General features: G+C 44.0%; 2 long non-coding RNA genes across 2 annotated transcripts; one reads left to right on the top strand and one right to left on the bottom strand.

Moving 5' to 3' along the window:
- Positions 1–4,639: 4,639 nt before the first annotated feature.
- Positions 4,640–6,550, top strand: LOC123497805 (uncharacterized). Its single transcript, XR_006671735.2, has 4 exons — positions 4,640–4,992; positions 5,319–5,378; positions 5,852–6,117; positions 6,216–6,550. It is a non-coding gene; the product is annotated as an uncharacterized lncRNA (long non-coding RNA).
- Positions 6,551–7,338: 788 nt separating this feature from the next.
- Positions 7,339–9,366, bottom strand: LOC120976432 (uncharacterized). The gene is made up of 3 exons (XR_005771903.3): positions 9,087–9,366; positions 8,929–8,995; positions 7,339–8,373 (listed from the first exon to the last, which is right to left on the bottom strand). It is a non-coding gene; the product is annotated as an uncharacterized lncRNA (long non-coding RNA).
- Between the last annotated feature and the right edge of the window lie 5,103 nt (positions 9,367–14,469).

The raw sequence follows: 14,469 nt of genomic DNA, 5'->3' as shown, positions 1-14,469 counted from the left end.
ATCTACTAGAACAAACGCGCTCGTGGAGTTGAAAGCCCATTTGCAGCTATTCGTTTTTTATATAAATTTGTAGATATTACGTAAATTATAATTTCAGTAATAAAAATAACATTTAAACATTCGTGTGTTATAAACATTTTACATACAAATGAAATAACCTACTTTAAAAAAATTCATGTATTATTTTCAAATATTCATATATTTGAAATAAGATTTATGAATTGTAAAAATGTTTGTATGACTAAAAACGTTCAAAATTAAAAATTAAAAATGTTTATATAAATACTCAATTGTGTTTAATATTTAAATTATATAATTTTTTCAATACAAGTCATGAGTAAAAATTATACACAAGTTAATATTCATAACAATTTAGTAAATGTTTGTATTCATCAATTCATACAATTTAAATACTATAAGCCATGAGTGTATAATTTTGTATGGATTCATTAAACATATATATTTAATAAACATTTTCAATGTTCATATTAACTAATTATTTTTTTATATAAGACACAGGTTTATATTTACTAATGATCATTTGTATGTACACACAAGTATTTGAACATAATTTTATTACTTATGTTTTACAAATATCTTAAATTTTTTAGTTAATATATTTTTCTATAATACAAAATTTTGTATTCAAATGTTTTTATTTACTAATTATCGTCCGTAGGCAAAATTTCGTGTTTTGACCCTTTTGGCATACAAATTCAGGATCTGACCCCAGTTAGAATTTTTTTTGGGATTTGACCCTTTTTCTTACCGCCAGGGGAGCTGGCGGTAAGGTTAGACAACCTACCGCCAGGGGCCCTGGTGGTAGGGTACAAATCCACATCAGCGCGCGGAGACGACCGCCGTCCCCCTCCGTCGCACCCTACCGCCAGGGACCCTGGCGGTAGGCCGTCTAACCCTACCGCCAGAACCCCTGGCGGTAGGGTGCGAGCAGTTATTTCACCCGAGACCCCGTGCCCCTGCCCATCTCCCCACCCCTCCCCCTCCCCCCGTCGGCAGTTTCTTCTTTCTCCCCCCTCGCCCCTCTCTCCCTCTCTCATCTCCTCCACTCTCCCCCTCGGATCTTCACCGTTTCTTCATCGTTTTTGCGGATCGAGATGGCCCCAAAGAGAGAAACGTAAGCTCCTCTGATCCCTCCAAATAGTTTTTGCAAACTTGCTTCCGATTCGACGCATTATTTGCTTGAAATCCCTCATGTTTTTTTAACTTAGGTTGGAATTTTTTTCCACCTAGGATTGTTTTAGCTTGATTGTAGTTCTAGTTCTTAGTTCTTTAGTAACTAGTGGTATTGAACATGAACTCTAATCAATAGTTCATATGTTAGTGTGAAGATGAACCCTAGTTCATGATTTTTTTGTTAAAAAAATTATGATGTAATGCATGTGGGAGGACTTGTTTTGTTTTATGATGCATGTTGATATGATGATATGAAGATGTTGTTTGGGGAAAATACATTCAAGATTAACTCTATTTTTAAAAAAACTGTTTAAAAAATAATGATATGATGCATGTTGGAGGATTTTATTTTGATATGATGCATGTTGATATGATTTGATCCATCATGTGTAGTAGATGTTGTTGGAGGAATATGCTTAAGATGAACCCTAGTTCATGTAACCAAGAAAACTTATTTTTTGTTTATGTATGCTTATGCTTATGCTTATGATGTTTTTGTTTATGAAATTTTATTAAGGCGGGCACCTCTTGCGGACAACATCGGCCCACGGTACTCCATGCTTGACTACGCATTCGACAAGGGTCATCGTGCCCGTTTCATGGAGAACGGAGTGGTAAGTAATATGAAGGAAATATTGATCAAAGTTTTCGGATTGATGAAAATAAGTTCCTAACTTTTGCCGTCCACTTTTTGACAGATGCTCCAGCCACTGTGCATGAGGGGTCATGGGGTTGCCGGGAATATGGACTACGACGAGCGCTACGCGCCGTACTTCAAGAGAGCCCGACTGTTGGGTTTCGTGTTGCAGTCCAAGCGTCAGCCGCCGACGCTTGTCCACGCAGCTCTGACAGCTTTGATTGACCGGTGGCGACCGGAGACCCATTCTTTCCATCTGCCATGCAGGGAGATGACGGTGACCCTCGAGGATTGGTCGATGATTACTGCCAGGCCGATCGAGGGTCATGCACTCACCGGGCGAGTGGAGAGGACCAACTGGCAGCAGAGGGTTACCACCCTCATCGGCGACTGCCCCGGTGCTAAGGGTAGCCTTACATCCGGTGCATCGTTGCCTTGGCTCTCGGAGCACCGGAAGACATGCCCCGAAGACGCCGATGAGGCGACTGTGGAGTGGTACGCGAGGGCCTACATGTGGTATCTTCTGACGAAGGTCGTGTTTCCAGACAGCTCCGGGAACTCTGCCAACTGGTCATATATGTTCTTCCTAGCCGACTGGGATGCAGGGTACAGTTGGGGGACCGCATCTCTCGCCTACCTATACCGTTCGGTAAGAGAGTATCTAATTGCCTACCTACGAAAGTATGTCCATGACATTTTGTTATATCTGATCCTCATTTGATGTTTTGCAGCTTGAAGACGCAACCCAGAGGATGGGAGACAAGTCCAATATGGGTGGCTTTGTTTGGGCCCTCTCCATTTGGATGTGGGAGCGGCTGCCGGTGGGGCGTCCGGAGAAGATGCCAAGACGCCCATGGGGTGCCTATAGCAAAGACGGCGACGAGACTCGATACCCCATCGTAGCTTACGAGTGGGAACGTTGTCAAAATCTACACGGGCCTAAACAAGACTCCGTACAAGACCTACACCAACGAGTTGGACGCTTTGACGCATACGCAGGTATATGAATGAACTCGCTCACCACCTTTCTCTTTGATTCCACTTTTGACCGAGAGTGGGAACTTACCAATGTATATGTAATAGGTAAACTGGTGGCCATATCATGACCGAGAGTGGGACTTCGATCTGAACGTGATGTGTGATGCAGACAGTGGTCTTTGGCGGTGCATCGTGCCCATGATCTGTGTGTACACCGTCGAGTGGCACTTGCCGCACCGCGTGGCCACGCAGTTTGGGATGTATCAGCATACCCCACCGGGCCCGCCGACCGATACAGGCGGCCACGCGCTCCACATGTGAGTGCGCTTGTTCTTCGTGCCCACGATTTCATTGTGTTTGACTTTATTATGATGTTTCTTGTGGCCTATGCCTTGCAGGATGAGCCGGCAGAAGAATCAGTCGATCACAGACTGGGGAGAGGAGCATAACACTCATCTGACGGAGTGGAACCGACGGAGGTACCATAAAGATGGGGAGAGGAAAGTGGCTGACTGGGATGCTTACCTGGGCCGACACATGAGGTGGTACGATGATGGCCAGAGGCACTGTCTTCGTCTCAGGCCTCGGTGGACGGGGAAGACATCGCGGAGCTGGAGAGGGATGACCCCGAGGAAGAGGCCTACCAGACCGGCATCACAGACATGCATAGTGGATTTAGGGAGTTTGCACCCCTCATCAACAGAGTGGTAAGTTTGAACCGATGGTTGTATTTAAATTGTTTTATTCGTCATCGTGACTTGCTTATGCCGTTACAGTCCGGTGAGTTGAACAGATGCATCTTTGAAGCCTCAAATGCACTAGGTGATGCCCCCAGGAGCGTACAATCTGAGAACAATATGAGGGGGACGATGAAGGTACAATTTCAGCCTCCTCGAAACATATGCATCTTGTTCACTTGCAATCATAAATCTGATACTTATTATGCCCTTGTTTCATTATGAGTGCAGAAGTTCGTAAAGCGTTGCCGCAAGCTGGTAGGGCTGCATGGGTGTGCTGAAGCTGGGTCGGTTGAAGCTTATCAGCATGTAGCCACACAGGGTCACATCGGCTCATCGAGCAATGTTCCCTCGTCGTCTAGGTTGGTTGAGGAGGAGGAGGAGGAGGCCACACATGAAGAAGGGGAGGAGGAGGAGGATGAGGAGGATGAGGAGGATGAGAGCAATGGGGAGGAGTACGATGAAGATTATGGACCTCCACCAACTCAATCATCTCAACCATCTCAGCTGCCGAAGAGGAATCCGAAGAAGAAGGATTTGCTGAGTCCGAAGAACTAGGGACAACACCCAAATATTTGGACATAACTTTTATTACTTACATTTGCAAGTAGTTAAAAAAATAGCGCGTGCAAACTGGGCCGCAGTATCTGCAGCCCATTTAAGCTCGACATGTGTTACTTTTCATACATCTAAATTTGTTATCCCTAGTAAACAGAAAATCCTGATGCGCAGAGTGGCTGTACTGGCCAAAGGGCTAGTGACAGGGCCTGTGTTTGAGACCTGGAGCCCCCCTTTTTGGCGTTATTTTTCAGCGCCGTATGGTGGTTAGTTTTTCTGCAAATAAAAAATCAAAATTGCTAAGACGCATCTAGATGTTTTTTTAAGTACAACTGTTACAGTGATTGGCGAATTTAGGAGCCGTCCATTCACTGCGATCAAACGGTGGAGAAATAGGAGTTACGAGGATTACATAAAATTACAAATACTTGTGGGACCATTACAAGATTATGGTGGGGCTAATCAATTTCTAAAAGGGTAGATCCGTCCAATTTAGTGTGCAGGGCTGGGAGAAAAGAAAAGAAAACCTAGCCCCGCACGCTTCTTCCCCGTTCTGTCGATCCCCTCTCCGCTCGCCTCCTCCTCTCCCGGGTCGATGCGCCGCCGGCTCAGCCGCTTCTCCTGCGTCTTCTCCTCCCCGCTCCTCTCCTCACAGCTGAGTCCTCGACCAGATCGGCGTTCATCTTCAGTGGCGGCGGCATCTTCAGCGGAGGAGGCGGGTGGTTGTGGCGGCGGCATCTTCAGCGGCGTCGCCGGACGAGCTCCATGCGCGGGGGAGATATCTCCACGGGCCCGCGCAACCACGTCCCCTCGCTGACGTCGGCCTCACAAAGAAGAGGTCTAGTCTGCCCGTGCCGCCGAGGAGGGGAGCAGCCGCGCTCGGAGGAGGTTGTCCCCAACGCCTGCATCTAGTCGTCGACCTTAACTACGCTGCAGTCGCCGCTGCTGGTCGAGGTCGCCCAGTTGACACCGGCCCCGCCGATGTGCAGCTCATCTTGCCATAATTTATACATCATTTGTGCCATAATTTGTTATTGTTCGTCACCTACAAAGCGCAAGAATCATATTAATAAGTTATACATCATTTGTGCCATAATTTGCCATCTTGGATAAGGATTGATACAAGACAGAAGGACCAAAATCATTTATATTTTGCTAAATTTTAACTGACAACTCTGCTGAAAAGCTAAACAGTTGTTTGATTGGCTTGGCAGTGTGAGAAGGCAAGCCGTCCCAACGTGCCGGTGGCGGAGGGCAGCGCCGAGCCTCTCAAGGTATACCCCCTCACAGAATCTGTCGTTTCGCTGCTTGTTACCGCATTTGCCAAACATTCGAATACAACTGCTCAGAGATTAGATAATGTCTCAGCTATTCAGCACACATTCAGTAGCATGCAAAGCTTCCTCAGAATGGACTCAATATATATACTATTATCCCAAACGGAAGTTGACAGTCATGTCTGAAACCTTGGTTTATTAAGCAAATCTGCAAAACCTGACTATTTTTTCGCAAAACCTGACTATTCTGTCTGTGCCACATTTATCTTCAGTATTCAGAACGCACCATCTTCTGAACTTGCATATTTAGTACGTAGTATGTATCAGCAGTCCACACATTAATTAGCATGGAAAGCTTTCTCAGAATGGACTAGACATCTCTAGTGGAAGTTGCCAGTCGAGTTTGACACTTAGGTTTGTTAAGAAAATCTGCAATACCTGCCTATTCTAATTGTACCGTTTATCTTCAGTTTTTCTTCTTCTCTTAGGGACAATGCTGATGCCATCAAAGCGAAGTACATCATCGAGGCTGCTAACCACCCAACAGACCCCGAGGCCGACGAGGCAAGAACACCAACATTTTGCCACAAAACTAAGCGAAGTACATCATCGAGGCTGCTAACCACCCAACAGACCCCGAGGCCGACGAGGCAAGAACACCAACATTTTGCCACAAAACTAAGCGAAGTACATCATCGAGGCTGCTAACCACCCAACAGACCCCGAGGCCGACGAGGCAAGAACACCAACATTTTTCCACAAAACTAAGCTGCATTTGTTGACACATTTCACACATTGACTGATAGTAGAGAAATGTACATGTTCATGGTGCAGATTCTGGCAAAGAAGGGCGTGCTGGTCCTAGCGGACATCATGGCCAACTCCGGTGGAGTGATGGTGAGCTACTTCGAGTGAGTGCAGAACATCCAGGGGTTCATATGGGACGAGGAGAAGGTGAATCGGGAGCTCAAGACGTACATGACCCGCGCATCAAACATAGTTCTGATTATTTAGGCAATGTATGGTGCTGTATAAAATGGGCAGTACTTATGTATAGTATATCTTCGAAAACCAGAATTGGCTCAATTAGGAATAATGCCTACTTTATATGAATTTCTTGCCCGCTATGCACGCGTTGCTACAAATGCATTATCATGCCTCGGCCCTAATCATTGTCGACAAATATGGAACAGAAGAAGTGTGGCCTCTATTTTAGTCCTCTCTGTCATGTTCGCGTGCACAACCTATTTTAGGCCTAGATTTATTAGTTGTAAATTTGTTAGCTCCATGTGCGCCCAAACGACTAGGATCAGTATGTGTGGACCCGCACAATAAAATTGGTACTAGTTAGCCCAAACTAGTAAGATCGATACTTGTGGGCCTAGACGACTAAGAGCGATACTTGTGGGCCCGAACGGCTAAGATAGTAGGCTTTGAGTTTTTATCTCCGGTGTGTTTTCACTCGTGTCGGGACAAAGCGTATCATTAGTGACATTAACTTTACGATTTTGTTCTCCGAGAGGTTGGAATTTTTACCAATCTTTCGTACCGTCGGATTAATTTATGTTATCTGTCGAGTTCCATCATTCTTTTGAAGTGAACTACTTTGGTGGTGTTTTTCTCTTTAAACATCAATGTGAAAACGGTGTTGCCTGGACAAACTTGTCCTTTACACTATATTTCGTCCATGAATGCAAGATGGTTGCCTAAGTAGACATGTAGATATATAGCTCACTACCAGAAACCACCTTATATCGCACTGGCAACAATCTGCACTTCTAGCTTGTGGTCCTCGGTTCGAGACAAGTTGACCACTTTTTTGGAATGTTGTCCTTTCAAAGAACAGGGATCAAATCTATGACATAACTGTACTTACCCACCAAGCATTATTCTTTGCATAGCGCAATTGCGATCTCATTGTATTATGCACCAGCAAATATATAACGAGGCAATGACAAGAATAGGCGTGCAATCTAGCAGCCCCAACTTTATCAATCTTCAGGAGCCCCGAAAATACAACGCCCAACAAGGTCATGCACCCGTCTAAATTTCTGTAAACCACAAGGCGAGCAATACAACCCCCAATACACACACACAAACCCACAAATAAAAAAATGCAACTCGATCATTACTTTGCCACATTTGAAGAATGCAATCAAGCTACAGGGTGGAAAACCACAAGGCCTAGTTCATCAAAACAATGCTGCTCATATAACCGTAGGATTAGGCATTCACTATAGTCAGAAGAAATGATCCAAGAATGCATCTGCAAGAACAAGAACTGCGGTCTCGCTCAACCGTCTCTGCAGAGATAGCAGCAGGGGAACCCGATATGATCCCAAACACATCCCATTCCGATCAACTCCACCTCATCAACAGTATTTCCTATCTTCATATGCATGACCTCAAAATGCCGCTGTTGAAACAAGTCCCTGCACCGCAACGTCCATCGTGGACGCCCACAATCACTGTTCATAGGAGACCATGTGAGCAAACATTAGTCCTACTTCTTTTGGTCAAAAGTATTAGTAACACTTTCCTCAATAAATGAGGCAGCAACTTTGCTAGAATAAAAAGACACTTGCAACCTTATAAATCCCTGAAGTCCAACTCTATTAAGTTCCACTCAATAAAAATCAATAGGAGTAGATATTTTGAGCGAAAGATAGATATTTTCGTAAAATTAAGGAGCTCAAGTGAGCCACTGTCATTCAGCATGAAACGGATAATACAAGCTTAGGTTTGTCCAGTTCAGAGAAAAAAACATAAACCATCAGCAAGACGTAACAACATGCAAAGCAGAGCAACAACGATGGCGCTCTGCCAAAACAAAGCAACCTATCCTTGTAAGGGATCAATTCACTCCAACACCCTTACAAAACAAGCGACTGGTTTAAAAGAAGCTCATCGATCACGCAACTTCCAGCGAAGCTCGAAAGTTTTTCCATCCTTCAATTCCTTGCCCACCCAACATTTTTGTGCAGCCTGCTACCTGCACATCACACAAATCTTTTCTCTGTAACTTTATCAACTAAACGCCTAGAATCCATAGGGAAGATATTTCTGAAGCAAAGCATCGGTCCTCTTTTTCCAAAAATAACAAATAACTGTCGCTGCCCCATTAGAACCAGATTCTTATCTTTACACCTACAATTTATCACCCAATCACAAAGTCCCTCCAAGCTAACAGAACTGTATTCATCGGAACAAAAAGCACACTGCACAGTCTTCCCAATATTACGTTTGTCCGTAGTTGCCACGGTGAAATTCATCACCCAATCACAAACACCATCCATGCTAACTGAATTGTATCAAAACAAAAGGCACACTCTCCAGTGTTCAAACCGTAACCGGCAACTGAACACTTAAACAAGATATGATATCTACTGACTGTTTTCTACTGCAAAAAAGATTATTTCCTGTACGACACTACCTCTATCATTCGGATTATTCTGGTTAAGATACTATTTCTAAATTTTAACCACAAGAACATGTTGATCATAAGTGAAACTTTTACATAGCAAAATTTTCTACAAGGTCACTTGACCTGTTGAGCTTTCGGAATCGACAGTTATAGACACCGGACCTTCTCCGTCCTCGGCGGCGGCGGACGACTGTGCAGGAGAACGGGGTCAGAGGATGTACATGAAAAAACAGGGCCGTCCTCGGCGGCAGCGGCGGCGGAAGATTAAGCCCCAGGGTTACCTTCCTATGGATTGGGTCGCCGGCGTTGATGGCCTTCAGTGGCTGATCCAGGGAGGAGGCGCTGCCGTGGGGAGGCCCTATTCGACGGGGCGATGCTCGGGGCGCTGGGGCAGCAGAGGAGAGCAGGCGGCTGCGGCTGTGCGAGGGTCGCAGGCGGCGGTGGCACGAGCGATAGGAGGGACGCCGACGGCGCCACGGTCGAGGGCAGGGTTGGCGGCGGCTCCTGTGCGAGGGGATTGAGGAGCCTAAACAACGACGAGGGCTGTGCCAGGGATTGACTAGCGATTAGATTGACCTGCTAATTTACAACTCTATCCTTTGCACACAAAAAAACCCTTTAAGTCATTTCTTAGATCCGACGGTTTAGAAAAAAACAGAGGCGGAGTTACACGAAATTACGAGTTGTAACTCGCCAATCAGAGCTCTTTTTTAAGTATGTTACATCTAAGTTGTTAACCGTTAGATTTATTCTGCTGTAATTATCGTTCAAGGTTGATTTGCGTTCCGCTGGCGTGTCCGCGTCGCTCGCGCACATAGCTGTCACTTGATCGTTGCTTGTTTGTTTTTGTCCGGCCGCGCATTGCACGGGCCAGCCTGTTTTTCGTTGTTGCTTTTGTCTTTTCTGACTGCGTTGTAACAATTCAACGAGGCTATTGGTTTCTATGGCCCATACATTCCGCATCTCACTTCTTGTTGTCTCGCTTTTATTCTTCCACTTTAGATTTTCTCTTTCTTTATTTTATAACTCATGATCTTGCATGTGAGGCACTTTTTGAAGTGGGCGGACACTTAATAAAATTTACTATTTTTTTGTGGACACTTTAAAAAAATGTTTTCTAAAATTCATGAACATTTTTAAAATATCTGAACGGTTTTGAAATCAGATTTGCTAAATTTCATGAAGATTTTAACAATGTTTTATCTAAGTCATCGCTCGTTCAATTTATTTGCTGTAATCTTTTCCACAAATTTGGGCCTACTTCTTTTTTGTCGCGCACATCACATGTCGTCGCAATGTCTAGTTGTCGGACGGTTTTTGTTAGGCCATTTTTGTTCGACCTCTATTTTTGTTTTTTCTGGCAATTTTCATGTATTTTTTGTCTTTTTTTGCATTAGTTGCGAGTCCACTCACCATGCAACTGTGCCTGACTTTTTAGACTCAGTTGCAAGTCCACCATCAACTAGCAACTAGGAGTCTAACTTTTTTTTCTCTCAGTTGCAAGTCAACCATCGACTCACAACTGGACACTTGTTCTTTTTTTGTTGCAATTGCAAGTCAACCAATCACGCGCAACTATGCGTGACCATTTTTTTTCTAGTTGCAAGTCCAGCATTGACATGCAACTCGGCTCTTGATCTTTTTTTGTCTGAGTTGCAAGTCTAGCCTTGACTTGCAACTAGGCCCGGCATATTTTGACACAATTGCAAGTCAACCCTCGACTCGCAACTGGGCTCGATATTTCATTTGTATCACAACTGGGCCCAACTCTCCTTTTTTTGCATTAGTTGCAAATCCACCCTCAACTTGTAACTAGGTCTGACTTTTTTTTGCCTCAGCTGCAAGTCCACCATCCACTCGCAACCAGGGGCTAACTTTTTTGCACTAGTTTGCAAGTCAACCCATGACTCGCAACTAGGCCTATCCCTTTCTTATTATCCTGTTGAAAGTCAACCAACAACTCACAATTGGGTCGACTCATAACTAGGCTCTTGATCGTTGTTTTTTTGCCGAAGTTGCAAGTCAACCAACGACTCGCAATTGGGTCTGATCCTTTTTTTCATCCCAGTTGCAAGTCCATCACTAACATGCAACTGTGCCGGTGATCCTTTTTGTCCTAGCTGCAAGTACACCCCTGATTCGCAACCGGTGCTTTTAATCCAATTACAGTTGACCATCGTCTCACAACTCAGCTTGACTCCATTTTATCCCTGTTGCAAATCCATCATCGACTCACAACTAGGCTGACATTTTTTTCCTAGTTGCAAATCTACCATTGATATGCAACTGAGCTCTTTGATCATTTTTCCCCCAGTTTACAATCCACCCTTTGGCTCACAACTGGGCCCGACTTTCTTTTCTACCTCAGTTGCTTGTCCCCCTAACGAGCCGCATTTCGTGTTTGTGTTCCTCTGGTCGTGTGTGTTGTATCACTGTGTTGTTGCGAGTTGTGATTTTTCTTTTTGTGATTTGCTAATTCTCATCTAGATGAGATTTATCAATTGCACATTCTAGTTTCCCACCGTTGGATGACCCTGCTAAGATTCGTGCTATGCCCAACATGTGCCATGTTTGCTTTCGTATATTGTCTTGTTTGTCGGACCGTGAACCGGGCATGTCCATGTATTTTCATACTTTTTTGTTGGGCATGAGTTCTTTTGAAGTCTGTGTGGCATGCGTGACAGCGTGCTACCCTTGTGCATGCCCCCATAAATTCTTATCGCGTGTTTTCAACATTGTTTTTTTTGTAGATAGTTGTTTCTCTTGTTGTGCATATATCTTGAGGAAGAACTTTTGCATTGAATTTTCTTTGTGCTTCTATGTTGAGAAAGAACATTTTTATGGCTGGTTTGTCATTGAGTATTAAACTCGAATGATTTCAAAGGTGTAAATGGGGTTTTCCATAGAATCATAATACAACTAGGTCTGCCTCTTTTCTGTCCTAATTGCAAGTTCATCCCCGACATGCAACCGGGCCCGGCCCATATTTTTGTTTCAATTACAGGTTTACCCTCGACATGCAACTGGGGGTCCGGTCTATTTTTGTCCCAATTTCAAGTTCACTACAACGTGTAAAGAGGCCTGGCCAATTATTCATCCCAGTTGCAAGTCCACTCTTGTCACGCAACTGGGGGCCTAACCTTTTTTGTCCAAGTTGAGAATACACACCTGATACATTGGGCCTGACTCATTATTCGTCCTAGTTGCAAGTCCACCCTCGACATGCAACTACCTGGGGGAGGCGGCCCTTTTGTCCCAGTTGCAACTCCACCCTCGACATGCAACTTGGTTTTGACCCACAGTTTGTTTTTGTTCAGTTTTCTATTTTTTTTGTTCAGTTTGTCAATGTAAACGACATGCAACATTATTTGTTTTTGTTCAGTTTTCTATTTTTTCGGTTTTTGTTTTCCTTTATTTTTTCTTGTTTTTCATTTCTGCAATGTAAATTAATATTTTTTAAACTCATGATTTTTTATCAGAGTCAATTGCATGTCCATCACCACACAACAAGTGCAAGTTCGCTCATCTTCAATGCGATTGCTACTTAAAGGATGAAAGTGCTTTCTCGAGAGGGCATTTGCGTGTCTCCTACTAGCTAGACACACAACTTCAAGCATCATCCTTGGCTGCAACTGCATGTCTTCAATAGGATTACAAGTTTGTTTTGTACATATGTAAGTGTTTTTGGCATTGCACGTGCACCATCAAACACGCAACTGCACGATCAACCTCACCCACATAACTTGCATGACACCGACCCAGTTTCAAGTCCACTTTTGACATGCCACTCGCACTAGTAGGAAAAGGGGCTTTTACCCCGGTTTGTAAGGGCCTTTTGTCCCGGTTTTCGAACCGGGACTAAAGGGTCGTTACTAAAGCCCTAACCCTTTAGTCCCGGTTCTTACACGAACCGGGACAGAAGGTCCTCCACGTGGCCGCTGCTGCCAGCCCAGGCAGGGGGGCCTTTGGTCCCGGTTGGTGCCACCAACCGGGACCAATAGGCAGGGCCTTTGTCCCGGTTGGTGTCACCAACCGGGACCAATAGGCATCCACGCGTCAGCATTTCAGGGGCTGGGGTTTTTGTTTTTTTTAAAGGGGGGGAGGGGGTTGGGGGTTAATTTAGGTGTTTCATATATTGTGTTAGCTAGATAATTAATAGAGAGAAGTGTCCTCTCTTATCTCCGTGCTTGGTCGACGGTACGTACTATATACGTATGGAGAGGACTAGACACGCTAGCTAGTAATCAAATGAAGGAAACAGAAGATCGTCATGAACATATGCATACAGAGAGAAGTGATATCGACCACCTCTCCTTCTCCGAGAGATTGGTCGAACAACAAGTTCTCGTATATCTATCCGACACTACCGGCTACATATATACAATAATTATCTCTTACAATACAATATCCTAATTAAATTGTAAGAACACAGGGTCCACATAGTATTCTCCGTTTTCAGCGATCACGTGGTCAAGGAAGAATGCCGCCAATTCCTCTTGAATTCCTCGCATACGATCTGGTGCTAGGAGTTCATCCCGCTTCCGAAACATCTAATTTGAAGAAGGGGGTCAATACATATATATATGAATAAATGAAACTCAACACAAATGATGGTAATAAAATAAAATTGTGAATATTATTGCTTACGCACTTCATATTGTTCTTCAGAGTAGCCCGGCTCACAGGTCGTGTAGCGGATGGACTCGCAAACGTAGTATCCACAGTAATTATTCCCGGGTTCCTGCCACAGCCACTTTTCAAGAAATAGAGGTCAATCAAACTGATAAGCAAGCATGCTAAATGGTATTGATGAAACTAGCACTTGAATCACTAGGAGATGCGCGGAACATGCTATTATAGTACTTACTTTCGGGTGTTTAAATTGCAGCTTCTTTGGCAGTCCCGGAGCTTTTGTGGTGAATTTTCTCCAAACCCTGCCAGACAAAGAAAACAATTACTTGATATCAGGAAATGAACAAAGTTGCTGATATGGTGGATAATGATCGATTTAACTTACTTCTCGAGCATTTGAGTCATGTTCGCATAGTCCTGGGGATCTTTTCGTCTCGAGTCTAAGACGGTTACTAGTCCCTACTCAAGCTTAATCTCTAGGAGAATATAGTGGAAGCTGCGCATGCATGCATAAGTTATCAATTACATTACCATAACCTGGACTAATAAGGGAAACCGAATATGCACAAGACAGTAACACTCACTTGAAGTTGTAAGGAAAGAGTATTATATCTTTGTTTTGATTTAATACCAACGATTGTAGCAAGTTGGCATCGGCTTCTTTGGGATGTTTTTCAACCGTATATGCATCTATGAGATTTGTGTTAATGAACCCAATATCACCGATTTGTCTTTTCTTCAATTCGGCGATCTTCAATCTGCATAATATAGTGAGGATAATTATAAATACATGCAATGAAAGAGCTGACCTATATAGAGAGACTTAATGACAGAAGTAGTACTACTTACAGACAGTAGCAAGTGATCGTTGTTTTATCGAGGGCCTTTTGATTGTAAAACTAGAAGAAATCCTCAAATGGAACATTCAGCAGTTCAATTCCAACGAGGTCATGCTCCGGTTTAACTCTCAGCGTCAAAGTACTCGTCCCATCAGACTCTCTGCAGGTTTTCATGTACCAATCATGTAATCTT

This window comes from Aegilops tauschii, chromosome 3, assembly GCF_002575655.3.
Source record: "Aegilops tauschii subsp. strangulata cultivar AL8/78 chromosome 3, Aet v6.0, whole genome shotgun sequence".
Classification (NCBI taxonomy): domain Eukaryota; kingdom Viridiplantae; phylum Streptophyta; class Magnoliopsida; order Poales; family Poaceae; genus Aegilops; species Aegilops tauschii.
Note: the sequence above shows the minus strand (reverse complement) of the source record. Positions and strands in the feature narration are given on the sequence as shown.